Here is a 14919-nt window from a genome sequence, read left to right as displayed (position 1 = left end):
ATCTATATAGTCCAAACGTGGTCTCATCAAGTCCATATCTATATAGTCCTAACGTGGTCTCATCAGGTCCCTGTCTATATAGTCCAAACGTGGTGTCATCAGGTCCCTATCTATATAGTTCAAATGTAGTCTCATCAGGTGTCTATGTACATAGTCCAAACGTGGTCTCATCAGGTCCCAATCAATATAGTCCAAACGTGGTCTCATCAATTCGCTACCTATATACTCCAAACGTGGTCTCATCAGGCCCCTATCTATATAGTGCAAACGTGATCTCATCTGGTCTCTATGTACATAGTCCAAACGTGGTCTCATCAGGTCCCTATCTATATAGTCCAAACGTGGTCTCATCAGGTCCCTATCTATATAGTCCAAACGTGGTCTCATCAGGTCCCTATCTATATAGTCCAAACGTGGTCTCATCAGGTCCCTATCTATATAGTCCAAAACGTGGTCTCATCAGGTCCCTATCTGTATAGTCCAAACGTGGTCTCATCAGGTCCCTATCTATATAGTCCTAACGTGGTCTCATCAGGTCTCTATGTACATAGTCCAAACGAGGTCTCATCAGGTCTCTATGTACATGATCTGTATGTACGTCGTCTCATCATGTCCCTATCCATATAATCCAAACATCGTCTCATCTGGTCTCCAGATATAGTCCAAATATGCTCTCATCAGGTCCCTATCAATATAGTACAAACATGGTCTCATCAGGTTCCAATTTATATAGTCCAAACATGGTCCCATCAGTTCACTATGTATATAGTCCAAACGTGGGCTCATCAGGTCTCTATGCACATAGTCCAAACGTGGTCTCATCAGGTCCCTATCTATATAGTCCAAACGTGGTCTCATCAGCTCTCTGTGTACATCAAAGAAATGTGGTCTCATCAGGTCCCTATCTATATAGTCCAAACGTGGTCTCATCAGGACTCTATGTACATAGTCCAAATATGGACTCATTGGGTCCATATCTATATAATCCAAACGTGGTTTCATCAGGTCTCTATATACATAGTCCAAACGTGGTCTCATCAGGTCCCTATCTATATAGTCCAAATGTGGTCTCATCAGGTCTCTATGTACATAGTCCAAACGTGGTCTCATCAGGTCCCTATCTATATAGTCCAAACGTGGTCTCATCAGGTCCCTATTTATTTACTCCAAACGTGGTTTAATCAGGTCCCTATCAATAGAGACAAAACGTGGTCTCATCAGGTCCCTATCTATATAGTCCAAATGTGGTCTCATCAGGTCTCTATGTACATAGTCCAAACGTGGTCTCATCAGGTCCCTATCTATATAGTCCAAATGTGGTCTCATTAGGTCTCTATGTACATAGTCCAAACGTGGTCTCATCAGGTCTCTCTGTACATAGTCCAAACGTGGTCACATCAGCTCTCTATGTACATAGTCCAAACATGGTCTCATCAGGTTCCTATCTATATAGTCCAAATGTAGTCTCATCTGGTCTCTATGTACATGGTCCAAACGTGGTCTCATCAGGTCCCTATCTATATAGTCCAAACGTGGTCTCATGAGATGTCTGTGTACATCATCTAAACGTGGTCTCATCAGGTCCCTATCTATATAGTCCAAACGTGGTCCCATCAAGTTCCTATCTATATAATCCAAACGTGGTCTCATCAGGTCTCTATGTACATGGTCCAAACGTGGTCTCATCAGGTCCATATCTATATACTCCAAACGTGGTCTCATCAGGTCCCAATCTATATAGTCCAAACGTGGTCTCATCAGGTCCCTATCTATATAGTCCAAACGTTGTCTCATCTGGTCTCTATGTACATAGTCCAAACGTGGTCTCATCAGGTCCCTATCTATATAGTCCAAATGTGACCTCATCAGGTCTCTACATATATAGTCCAAGCATGGTTTCATCAGGACGCTATCTATATAGTTCAAACGTAATCTCATCTGGTCTCTATGTACATAGTCCAAACGTGGTCTCATAAGGTCCTTATCTATATATATTCCAAAACGTGGTCTCCTTAGGTCCCTATCTATATAGTCCAAACGTGGTCTCATCAGGTCCCTATCTATATAGTCCAAACCTGGTCTCATCAGGTACATATCTATATAGTCCAAACGTGGTCTCATCAGCTCTCTATGTACATACTCCAAACGTGGTTTCATCATGACGCTATCTATATAGTTCAAACGTAATCTCATCAGGTCCCTATGTACATAGTCCAAACGTGGTCTCATCAGGTCTCTATGTACATGATCTCTCTGTACGTGGTCTCATCATGTTCCTATCCATATAATCCAAACGTCGTCTCATCTGGTCTCTAGGTATAGTCCAAATATGCTCTCATCAGGTCCCTATCAATATGCTACAAACATGGTCTCATCAGGTTCCAATCTATATAGTCCAAACATGGTACCATCAGGTCCCCATGTATATAGTCCAAACGTGGTCTCATCAGGTCCCTATCTATATAGTCCAAACGTGGTCTCATCAGCTCTCTGTGTACATCGACCAAATGTGGTCTCATCAGGTCCCTGTCTATATAGTCCAAACGTGGACTCATCAGGTCCATATCTATATAGTCGAAACGTGGTCTCATCAGCTCTCTGTGTACATCGACCAAATGTGGTCTCATCAGGTCCCTATCTATATAGTCCAAACGTGGTCTCATCAGGTCCCTATCTATATAGTCCAAATGTGGTCCCACCTGGTCTCTATGTACATAGTCCAAACGTGGTCTCATCGGTTCTCTATCTATATAGTCCAAACGTGGTGTCATCAGGTCACTATCCATAAAGTTCAAATGCAGTCTCATCAGGTCTCTATGTACATAGTCCAAACATGGTCTCATCAGGTCCCTATCTATATAGTCCAAAAGTGGTCTCATCAGGTCCCTATCTATATAGTCCAAACGTGGTCTCATCAGGTCCCTATCAATATAGTCCAAACGTGGTCTCATCAGGTCGCTATCTGTATAGTCCAAACATGGTCTCATCAGGCCCCTATCTATATAGTCCAAACGTGGTGTCATCAGGTCCCTATCTATATAGTTCAAATGTAGTCTCATCAGGTCTCTATGTACATAGTCCAAACATGGTCTCATCAGGTCCCTATCTATATAGTCCAAACGTGGTCTCATCAGGTCCCTATCTATATAGTCTAAACGTGGTCTCACCAGGTCCCTATCAATATAGTCCAAACGTTGCTTATCAGGTCGCTATCTGTATAGTCCAAACATGGTATTATCAGGCCCCTATCTATATAGTCCAAACGTGGTCTCATCAGGTCTCTATGTCCATGGTCCAAACGTGGTCTCACCAGGTCCCTATCAATATAGTCCAAACGTGGCTTATCAGGTCGCTATCTATATTGTCCAAACGTGGTCTCATCAGGCCCCTATCTATATAGTCCTAACGTGGTCTCATCAGGTCCCTATCTATATAGTCCAAACGTGGTGTCATCAGGTCCCTATCTATATAGTTCAAATGTATTCTCATCAGGTCTCTATGAACATAGTCCAAACATGGTCTCATCAGGTCCCTATCTATATAGTCCAAACGTGGTCTCATCAGGTCCCTATCTATATAGTCCAAAACGTGGTCTCATCAGGTCCCTATCTCTATAGTCCAAACGTGATCTCATCTGGTCTCTATGTACATAGTCCAAACGTGGTCTCATCTGGTCTCTATGTACATAGTCCAAACGTGGTCTCATCAGGTCCATATCTATATAGTCCTAACGTGGTCTCATCAGGTCCCTAGCTATATAGTCTAAACGTGGTCTCACCACTTCCCTATCTATATCGTCCAAAGTGGTCTCCTCAGGTCCCTATCTATATATTCCAAACGTGGTCTCACCAGGTCCATATCAATATAGTCCAAAAGTGGTCTCATCAGGTCTCTATCTACATAGTCCAAACGTGGTCTCATCTGGTCTCTATGTACATAGTCCAAACGTAGTCTCATCAGGTTCGTACCTATATTGTCCAAAACGTGGTCTCATCAGGTCCCTATCTATATAGTCCAAATGCGGTCTCATCAGGTCCCTATCTATGTAGTCCAAATGTGACCTCATCAGCTCTCTACATATATAGTCCAAACGTGGCTTCATCAGGACCCAATCTCTATAGTCTAAACGTGGTTTCATCAGGTCCCTATCTACATCGTCCAAATGTGGTCTAATCAGGTCCCTATCTATATAGTCCAAAACGTGGTTTCATCGGGTGCCTATCTATATAGTCCAAACGCAGTCTCATCAGGCCCATATGTCTACAGTCCAAACGTGGTCTCATCAGGTCTCTATGTACATGGTCCAAACGTGGTCTCATAAGGTCCTTATCTATATAGTCCAAAACGTGGTCTCCTCAGGTCCCTATCTATATAGTCCAAATGTAATCTCGTCTGGTCTCTATGTACATAGTCCAAACGTGGTCTCATCAGGTCCCTGCGTATATAGTCCAAACGTGGTCTCATCAGGTCTCTATGTACATGGTCCAAACGTGGTCTCACCAGGTCCCTATCAATATAGTCCAAGCGTGGTCTCATCAGGTCGCTATGTATATAGTCCAAACGTGGTCTCATCAGGCCCCTTCTATATAGTCCTAACGTGGTCTCATCAGGTCCCTATCTGTATAGACCAAACGTGGTGTCATCAGGTTCCTATCTACATAGTTCAAATGTAGTCTCATCAGGTGTCTATGCACATAGTCCAAACGTGGTCTCATCAGGTCCCTATCTATATAGTCCAAAACGTGGTCTCATCAGGTCCCTATCTGTATAGTCACAACGTGGTTTCATCAGGTCCATATCTATATAGTCCTAACGTGGTCTCATCAGGTCCCTGTCTATATAGTCCAAACGTGGTCTCACCAGGTCCCTATCTATATAGTCCAAAAGTGGTCTCATCAGGTCTCTATCTACATAGTCCAATCGTGGTCTCATCTGGTCTCCATGTACATAGTCCAAACGTGGTCTCATCAGGTTTGTATCTATATAGTCCAAAACGTGGTCTCATCAGGTCCCTATCTATATAGTCCAAACGTGGTCTCATCAGGTCCCTATCTATATAGTCCAAAACGTGGTCTCATCGGGTCCCTATCTATATAGTCCAAACGTGGTCTCATCAGGTCCATATGTATATAATCCAAACGTGGTCTCATCAGGTCTCTATGTACATGGTTCAAACGTGGTCTCATCAGGTCCCTATCTATATAGTCCAAAACATGGTCTCATCGGGTCCCTATCTATATAGTCCAAACGTGATCTCATCTGGTCTCTATGTACATATTCCAAACGTGGTCTCATAAGGTCCTTATCTATATACTCCAAAACGTGGTCTCTTCAGGTCGCTATCTATATAGTCCAAACATGATCTCCTCTGGTCTCTATGTACATAGTCTAAACGTGGTCTCATCAGGTCCCTATCTATATAGTCCAAACGTGGCTTATCAGGTCGCTATCTATATAGTCCAAACGTGGTCTCATCAGGCCCCTATCTATATAGTCCTAACGTGGTCTCATCAGGTCCCTATCTATATAGTCCAAATGTGGTGTCATCAGGTCCCTATCTATATAGTTCAAATGTATTCTCATCAGGTCTCTATGTACATAGTCCAAACATGGTCTCATTAGGTCCCTATCTATATAGTCCAAACGTGGTCTCATCAGGTCCCCATCCATATAGTCCAAAAAGTGGTCTCATCAGGTCCCTATCTATATAGTCCAAATGTAATCTCATCAGGTCTCTATGTATATAGTCCAAACGTGGTCTCATCATGTCCCTGCGTATATAGTCCAAACGTGGTCTCATCAGGTCTCTATGTACATGGTCCAAACGTGGTCTCACCAGGTCCCTATCAATATAGTCCAAGCGTGGTCTCATCAGGTCGCTATCTATATACTCCAAACGTGGTCTCATCAGGCCCCTTCTAGAAAGTCCCAACGTGGTCTCATCAGATCCCTATCTGTATAGACCAAACGTGGTGTCATCAGGTTCCTATCTATATAGTTCAAATGTAGTCCCATCAGGTGTCTATGTACATAGTCCAAACATGGTCTGATCAGGGCTCTATCTATATAGTCCAAACATGGTCTCATCAGGTCCCCATCCATATAGTCCAAAAAGTGGTCTCATCAGGTCACTATCTGTATAGTCCAAACGTGATCTCATCTGGTCTCTATGTACATAGTCCTAACGTGGTCTCATCAGGTCCTTATCTATATAGTCCAAAACGTGGTCTCCTCAGGTCCCTATCTATATAGTCCAAACATGATCTCATCTGGTCTCTATGTACATAGTCCAAACGTGGTCTCATCAGGTCCCTATCTATATAGTCCAAACGTGATCTCATCTGGTCTCTATGTACATAGTCCTAACGTGGTCTCATCAGGTCCTTATCTATATAGTCCAAACGTGGTCTCATCAGGTCTCTATGTACCTAGTCCAAACGTGGTGTCATCAGGTCCCTATCTATATAGTCCAAACGTGGTCTCATCAGGTCCCTATCTATATAATCCAAATGTGGCCTCATCAGGTCCCTATCTATGTAGTCCAAATGTGGCCTCATCAAGTCCCTACAAATATAGTCCAAACGTGGTCTCATCAGATCCCTACATTTATAGTCCAAACGTGGTCTCATCAGGTCCCTATCTATATAGTCCAAATGTGGTCTCATTAGGTCTCTATGTACATAGTCCAAAAGTGGTCTCATCAGGTCTCTCTGTACATAGTCCAAACGTGGTCACATCAGCTCTCTATGTACATAGTCCAAACATGGTCTCATCAGGTTCCTATCTATATAGTCCAAATGTAGTCTCATCTGGTCTCTATGTACATGGTCCAAACGTGGTCTCATGAGGTGTCTGTGTACATCATCTAAACGTGGTCTCATCAGGTCCCTATCTATATAGTCCAAACGTGGTCTCATGAGGTGTCTGTGTACATCATCTAAACGTGGTCTCATCAGGTCCCTATCTATATAGTCCAAACGTGGTCCCATCAAGTTCCTATCTATATAATCCAAACGTGGTCTCATCAGGTCTCTATGTACATGGTCCAAACGTGGTCACATCAGGTCCATATCTATATACTCCAAACGTGGTCTCATCAGGTCCCAATCTATATAGTCCAAACGTGGTCTCATCAGGTCCCTATCTATATAGTCCAAACGTTGTTTCATCTGATCTCTAAGTACATAGTCCAAACGTGGTCTCATCAGGTCCCTATCTATATAGTCCAAATGTGGCCTCATCAGGTCCATATGTATATAATCCAAACGTGGTCTCATCAGGTCTCTATGTACATGGTTCAAACGTGGCCTCATCAGGTCCCTGTCTATATAGTCCAAAACATGGTCTCATCGGGTCCCTATCTATATAGTCCAAACGTGATCTCATCTGGTCTCTATGTACATATTCCATACGTGGTCTCATCAGGCCCCTATCTATAAAGTCCTAACGTGGTGTCATCAGGTCCCTATCTATATAGTTCAAATATATTCTCATCAGGTCTCTATGTACATAGTCCAAACATGGTCTCATTAGGTCCCTATCTATATAGTCCAAACGTGGTCTCATCAGGTCCCTATCTATATAGTCCAAACGTGGTCTCATCAGGTCCCTATCTATATAGTCCAAACGTGGTCTCATCAGGTCCCTATCTATATAGTCCAAACGTGGTCTCATCAGGTCCCCATCCATATAGTCCAAAAAGTGGTCTCATCATGTCACTATCTGTATAGTCCAAACGTGATCTCATCTGGTCTCTATGTACATAGTCCTAACGTGGTCTCATCAGGTCCTTATCTATATAGTCCAAACGTGGTCTCATCAGGTCTCTATGTACCTAGTCCAAATGTGGTGTCATCAGGTCCCTATCTATATAGTCCAAACGTGGTCTCATCAGGTCCCTATCTATATAGTCCAAACGTGGTCTCATCAGGTCCCTAGCTATATAGTCCAAACGTGGTGTCATCAGGTCCCTATCTATATAGTCCAAACGTGGTCTCATCAGGTCCCTATCTATATAGTCCAAACGTGGTCTCATCAGGTCCCTAGCTATATAGTCTAAACGTGGTCTCACCACTTCCCTATCTATATCGTCCAAAGTGGTCTCCTCAGGTCCCTATCTATATATTCCAAACGTGGTCTCACCAGGTCCATATCAATATAGTCCAAAAGTGGTCTCATCAGGTCTCTATCTACATAGTCCAAACGTGGTCTCATCAGGTCCCTATCTATATAGTCCAATAGTGGTCTCATCAGGTCTCTATCTACATAGTCCAAACGTGGTCTCATCTATGTACATAGTCCAAACGTAGTCTCATCAGGTTCGTACCGATATTGTCCAAAACGTGGTCTCATCAGGTCCCTATCTATATAGTCCAAATGCGGTCTCATCAGGTCCCTATCTATGTAGTCCAAATGTGACCTCATCAGCTCTCTACATATATAGTCCAAACGTGGCTTCATCAGGACCCAATCTCTATAGTCTAAACGTGGTTTCATCAGGTCCCTATCTACATCGTCCAAATGTGGTCTAATCAGGTCCCTATCTATATAGTCCAAAGGCAGTCTCATCAGGCCCATATGTCTACAGTCCAAACGTGGTCTCATCAGGTCTCTATGTACATGGTCCAAACGTGGTCTCATAAGGTCCTTATCTATATAGTCCAAAGCGTGGTCTCCTCAGGTCCCTATCTATATAGTCCAAACGTGGTCTCATCAGGTCTCTATGTACATGGTCCAAACGTGGTCTCACCAGGTCCCTATCAATATAGTCCAAGCGTGGTCTCATCAGGTCGCTATGTATATAGTCCAAACGTGGTCTCATCAGGCCCCTTCTATATAGTCCTAACGTGGTCTCATCAGGTCCCTATCTGTATAGACCAAACGTGGTGTCATCAGGTTCCTATCTACATAGTTCAAATGTAGTCTCATCAGGTGTCTATGCACATAGTCCAAACGTGGTCTCATCAGGTCCCTATCTATATAGTCCAAAACGTGGTCTCATCAGGTCCCTATCTGTATAGTCACAACGTGGTTTCATCAGGTCCATATCTATATAGTCCTAACGTGGTCTCATCAGGTCCCTGTCTGTATAGTCCAAACGTGGTCTCACCAGGTCCCTATCTATATAGTCCAAAAGTGGTCTCATCAGGTCTCTATCTACATAGTCCAATCGTGGTCTCATCTGGTCTCCATGTACGTAGTCCAAACGTGGTCTCATCAGGTTTGTATCTATATAGTCCAAAACGTGGTCTCATCAGGTCCCTATCTATATAGTCCAAACGTGGTCTCATCAGGTCCCTATCTATATAGTCCAAAACGTGGTCTCATCGGGTCCCTATCTGTATAGTCCAAACGTGGTCTCATCAGGTCCATATGTATATAATCCAAACGTGGTCTCATCAGGTCTCTATGTACATGGTCCAAACGTGGTCTCATCAGGTCCCTATCTCTATAGTCCAAAACATGGTCTTCGGGTCCCTATCTATATAGTCCAAACGTGATCTCATCTGGTCTCTATGTACATATTCCAAACGTGGTCTCATAAGGTCCTTATCTATATACTCCAAAACGTGGTCTCTTCAGGTCGCTATCTATATAGTCCAAACATGATCTCCTCTGGTCTCTATATACATAGTCTAAACGTGGTCTCATCAGGTCCCTATCTATATCGTCCAAATGTGGTCTCATCAAGTCCATATCTATATAGTCCTAACGTGGTCTCATCAGGTCCCTATCTATATAGTCCTAACGTGGTCTCATCAGGTCCCTATCTATATAGTCCAAATGTGGTGTCATCAGGTCCCTATCTATATAGTTCAAATGTATTCTCATCAGGTCTCTATGTACATAGTCCAAACATGGTCTCATCAGGTCCCTATCTATATAGTCCAAACGTGGTCTCATCAGGTCCCTATCTATATAGTTCAAATGTATTCTCATCAGGTCTCTATGTACATAGTCCAAACATGGTCTCATTAGGTCCCTATCTATATAGTCCAAACGTGGTCTCATCAGGTCCCCATCCATATAGTCCAAAAAGTGGTCTCATCAGTTCCCTATCTATATAGTCCAAATGTAATCTCATCTGGTCTCTATGTATATAGTCCAAACGTGGTCTCATCAGGTCCCTGCGTATATAGTCCAAACGTGGTCTCATCAGGTCTCTATGTACATGGTCCAAACGTGGTCTCACCAGGTCCCAATCAATATAGTCCAAACGTGGTCTCATCAATTCGCTACCTATATACTCCAAACGTGGTCTCATCAGGCCCCTTCTATATAGTCCCAACGTGGTCTCATCAGATCCCTATCTGTATAGACCAAACGTGGTGTCATCAGGTTCCTATCTATATAGTTCAAATGTAGTCTCATCAGGTGTCTATGTACATAGTCCAAACACGGTCTGATCAGGACCCTATCTATATAGTCCAAACGTGGTCTCATCAGGTCCCTATCTGTATAGTCACAACGTGGTTTCATCAGGTCCATATCTATATAGTCCTAACGTGGTCTCATCAGGTCCCTGTCTATATAGTCCAAACGTGGTCTCACCAGGTCCCTATCTATATAGTCCAAAAGTGGTCTCATCAGGTCTCTATCTACATAGTCCAATCGTGGTCTCATCTGGTCTCCATGTACATAGTCCAAACGTGGTCTCATCAGGTTTGTATCTATATAGTCCAAAACGTGGTCGCATCAGGTCCCTATCTATATAGTCCAAACGTGGTCTCATCAGGTCCCTATCTATATAGTCCAAAACGTGGTCTCATCGGGTCCCTATCTATGTAGTCCAAACGTGGTCTCATCAGGTCCATATGTATATAATCCAAACGTGGTCTCATCAGGTCTCTATGTACATGGTTCAAACGTGGCCTCATCAGGTCCCTATCTATATAGTCCAAAACATGGTCTCATCGGGTCCCTATCTATATAGTCCAAACGTGATCTCATCTGGTCTCTATGTACATATTCCAAACGTGGTCTCATAAGGTCCTTATCTATATACTCCAAAACGTGGTCTCTTCAGGTCGCTATCTATATAGTCCAAACATGATCTCCTCTGGTCTCTATGTACATAGTCTAAACGTGGTCTCATCAGGTCCCTATCTATATAGTCCAAACGTGGCTTATCAGGTCGCTATCTATATAGTCCAAACGTGGTCTCATCAGGCCCCTATCTATAAAGTCCTAACGTGGTCTCATCAGGTACCTATCTATATAGTCCAAACGTGGTGTCATCAGGTCCCTATCTATATAGTTCAAATGTATTCTCATCAGGTCTCTATGTACATAGTCCAAACATGGTCTCATTAGGTCCCTATCTATATAGTCCTAACGTGGTCTCATCAGGTCCTTATCTATATAGTCCAAACGTGGTCTCATCAGGTCTCTATGTACCTTGTCCAAATGTGGTGTCATCAGGTCCCTATCTATATAGTCCAAACGTGGTCTCATCAGGTCCCTATCTATATAATCCAAATGTGGCCTCATCAGGTCCCTATCTATGTAGTCCAAATGTGGCCTCATCAAGTCCCTACAAATATAGTCCAAACGTGGTCTCATCAGATCCCTACATATATAGTCCAAACGTGGTCTCATCAGGTCCCTATCTATATAGTCCAAATGTGGTCTCATTAGGTCTCTATGTACATAGTCCAAAAGTGGTCTCATCAGGTCTCTCTGTACATAGTCCAAACGTGGTCACATCAGCTCTCTATGTACATAGTCCAAACATGGTCTCATCAGGTTCCTATCTATATAGTCCAAATGTAGTCTCATCTGGTCTCTATGTACATGGTCCAAACGTGGTCTCATCAGGTCCCTATCTATATAGTCCAAACGTGGTCTCATGAGGTGTCTGTGTACATCATCTAAACGTGGTCTCATCAGGTCCCTATCTATATAGTCCAAACGTGGTCCCATCAAGTCCCTATCTATATAGTCCAAACGTGGTCTCATCAGGTCTCTATGTACATCGTCCAAACGTGGTCTCATCAGGTCCATATCTATATAGTCCAAACGTGGTCTCATCAGGTCCCTATCTATATAGTCCAAACGTGGTCTCATCAGGTCCCTATCTATATAGTCCAAACGTTGTCTCATCTGGTCTCTATGTACATAGTCCAAACGTGGTCTCATCAGGTCCCTATCTATATAGTCCAAATGTGGCCTCATCAGGTCCATATGTATATAATCCAAACGTGGTCTCATCAGGTCTCTATGTACATGGTCCAAACGTGGTCTCATCAGGTCCCAATCAATATAGTCCAAAACATGGTCTCATCGGGTCCCTATCTATATAGTCCAAACGTGATCTCATCTGGTCTCTATGTACATATTCCAAACGTGGTCTCATAAGGTCCTTATCTATATACTCCAAAACGTGGTCTCTTCAGGTCGCTATCTATATAGTCCAAACATGATCTCCTCTGGTCTCTATGTACATAGTCTAAACGTGGTCTCATCAGGTCCCTATCTATATAGTCCAAACGTGGCTTATCAGGTCGCTATCTATATAGTCCAAACGTGGTCTCATCAGGCCCCTATCTATAAAGTCCTAACGTGGTCTCATCAGGTACCTATCTATATAGTCCAAACGTGGTGTCATCAGGTCCCTATCTATATAGTTCAAATGTATTCTCATCAGGTCTCTATGTACATAGTCCAAACATGGTCTCATTAGGTCCCTATCTCTATAGTCCAAACGTGGTGTCATCAGGTCCCTATCTATATAGTTCAAATATATTCTCATCAGGTCTCTATGTACATAGTCCAAACATGGTCTCATTAGGTCCCTATCTATATAGTCCAAACGTGGTCTCATCAGGTCCCCATCCATATAGTCCAAAAAGTGGTCTCATCAGGTCACTATCTGTATAGTCCAAACGTGATCTCATCTGGTCTCTATGTACATAGTCCTAACGTGGTCTCATCAGGTCCTTATCTATATAGTCCAAACGTGGTCTCATCAGGTCTCTATGTACCTAGTCCAAATGTGGTGTCATCAGGTCCCTATCTATATAGTCCAAACGTGGTCTCATCAGGTCCCTATCTATATAATCCAAATGTGGCCTCATCAGGTCCCTATCTATGTAGTCCAAATGTGGCCTCATCAAGTCCCTACAAATATAGTCCAAACGTGGTCTCATCAGATCCCTACATATATAGTCCAAACGTGGTCTCATCAGGTCCCTATCTATATAGTCCAAATGTGGTCTCATTAGGTCTCTATGTACATAGTCCAAACGTGGTCTCATCAGGTCTCTATGTACATAGTCCAAACGTGGTCACATCAGCTCTCTATGTACATAGTCCAAACATGGTCTCATCAGGTTCCTATCTATATAGTCCAAATGTAGTCTCATCTGGTCTCTATGTACATAGTCCAAACGTGGTCTCATCAGGTCCCTATCTATATAGTCCAAACGTGGTCTCATCAGGTCTCTATGTACATCGTCCAAACGTGGTCTCATCAGGTCCCTATCTATATAGTCCAAACGTGGTCTTATCGGTTCCATATGTATATAATCCAAACGTGGTCTCATCAGGTCTCTCTGTACATGGTCCAAACGTGGTCTCACCAGGTCCCAATCTATATAGTCCAAACGTGGTCTCATCAGGTCCCTATCTATATAGTCCAAACGTGGTCTCATCAGGTCCCTATCTATATAGTCCAAACGTTGTTTCATCTGATCTCTAAGTATATAGTCCAAACGTGGTCTCATCAGGTCCCTATCTATATAGTCCAAATGTGGCCTCATCAGGTCCATATGTATATAGTCCAAACGTGGTCTCATCAGGTCTCTATGTACATAGTCCAAACGTGGTCTCATCAGGTCCCTATCTATATAGTCCAAAAGTGGTCTCATCAGGTCCCTATCTATATAGTCCAAACGTGGTCTCATCTGGTCTCTATGTACATAGTCCAAACGTGGTCTCATCAGGTCCCTATCTATATAGTCCAAACGTGGTCTCATCAGGTCTCTATGTACCTAGTCCAAATGTGGTGTCATCAGGTCCCTATCTATATAGTCCAAACGTGGTCTCATCAGGTCCCTATCTATATAGTCCAAACGTGGTCTCATCAGGTCCCTATCTATATAATCCAAATGTGGCCTCATCAGGTCCCTATCTATATAGTCCAAACGTGGTCTCATCAGGTCCCTATCTATATAGTCCAAACGTGGTCTCATCAGGTCCCTATCTATATAGTCCAAATGTGGTCTCATCAGGTCTCTATGTACATAGTCCAAAAGTGGTCTCATCAGGTCTCTATCTACATAGTCCAAACGTGGTCTCATCAGGTCTCTATGTACATAGTCCAAACATGGTCTCATCAGGTCCCTATCTATATAGTCCAAATGTGGTCTCATCTGGTCTCTATGTACATAGTCCAAACGTGGTCTCATCAGGTCCCTATCTATATAGTCCAAACGTGGTCTCATCAGGTCTCTATGTACATAGTCCAAACGTGGTGTCATCAGGTCCCTATCTATATAGTCCAAACGTGGTCTCATCAGGTCCCTATCTATATAGTCCAAACGTGGTCTCATCAGGTCTCTATGTACATGGTCCAAACGTGGTCTCACCAGGTCCCTATCTATATAGTCCAAACGTGGTCTCATCAGGTCCCAATCTATATAGTCCAAACGTGGTCTCATCAGGTCCCTATCTATATAGTCCAAACGTTGTTTCATCTGATCTCTAAGTACATAGTCCAAACGTGGTCTCATCAGGTCCCTATCTATATAGTCCAAATGTGGCCTCATCAGGTCCATATGTATATAATCCAAACGTGGTCTCATCAAGTCTCTATGTACATGGTTCAAACGTGGCCTCATCAGGTCCCTGTCTATATAGTCCAAAACATGGTCTCATCGGGTCCCTATCTATATAGTCCAAACGTGATCTCATCTGGTC

The 14919-nt window shown here is 43.1% G+C and overlaps 1 protein-coding gene across 1 annotated transcript in view; it reads left to right on the top strand.

Moving 5' to 3' along the window:
• The window catches only part of LOC134358136 (transient receptor potential cation channel subfamily M member 1-like), a 245739-nt gene that overhangs the window by 42983 nt on the left and 187837 nt on the right, over positions 1-14919 (top strand). The window lies entirely within an intron of this gene.

This window comes from Mobula hypostoma, chromosome 18 (genome assembly GCF_963921235.1).
Source record: "Mobula hypostoma chromosome 18, sMobHyp1.1, whole genome shotgun sequence".
NCBI lineage: Eukaryota > Metazoa > Chordata > Chondrichthyes > Myliobatiformes > Myliobatidae > Mobula > Mobula hypostoma.
Note: the sequence above shows the minus strand (reverse complement) of the source record. Positions and strands in the feature narration are given on the sequence as shown.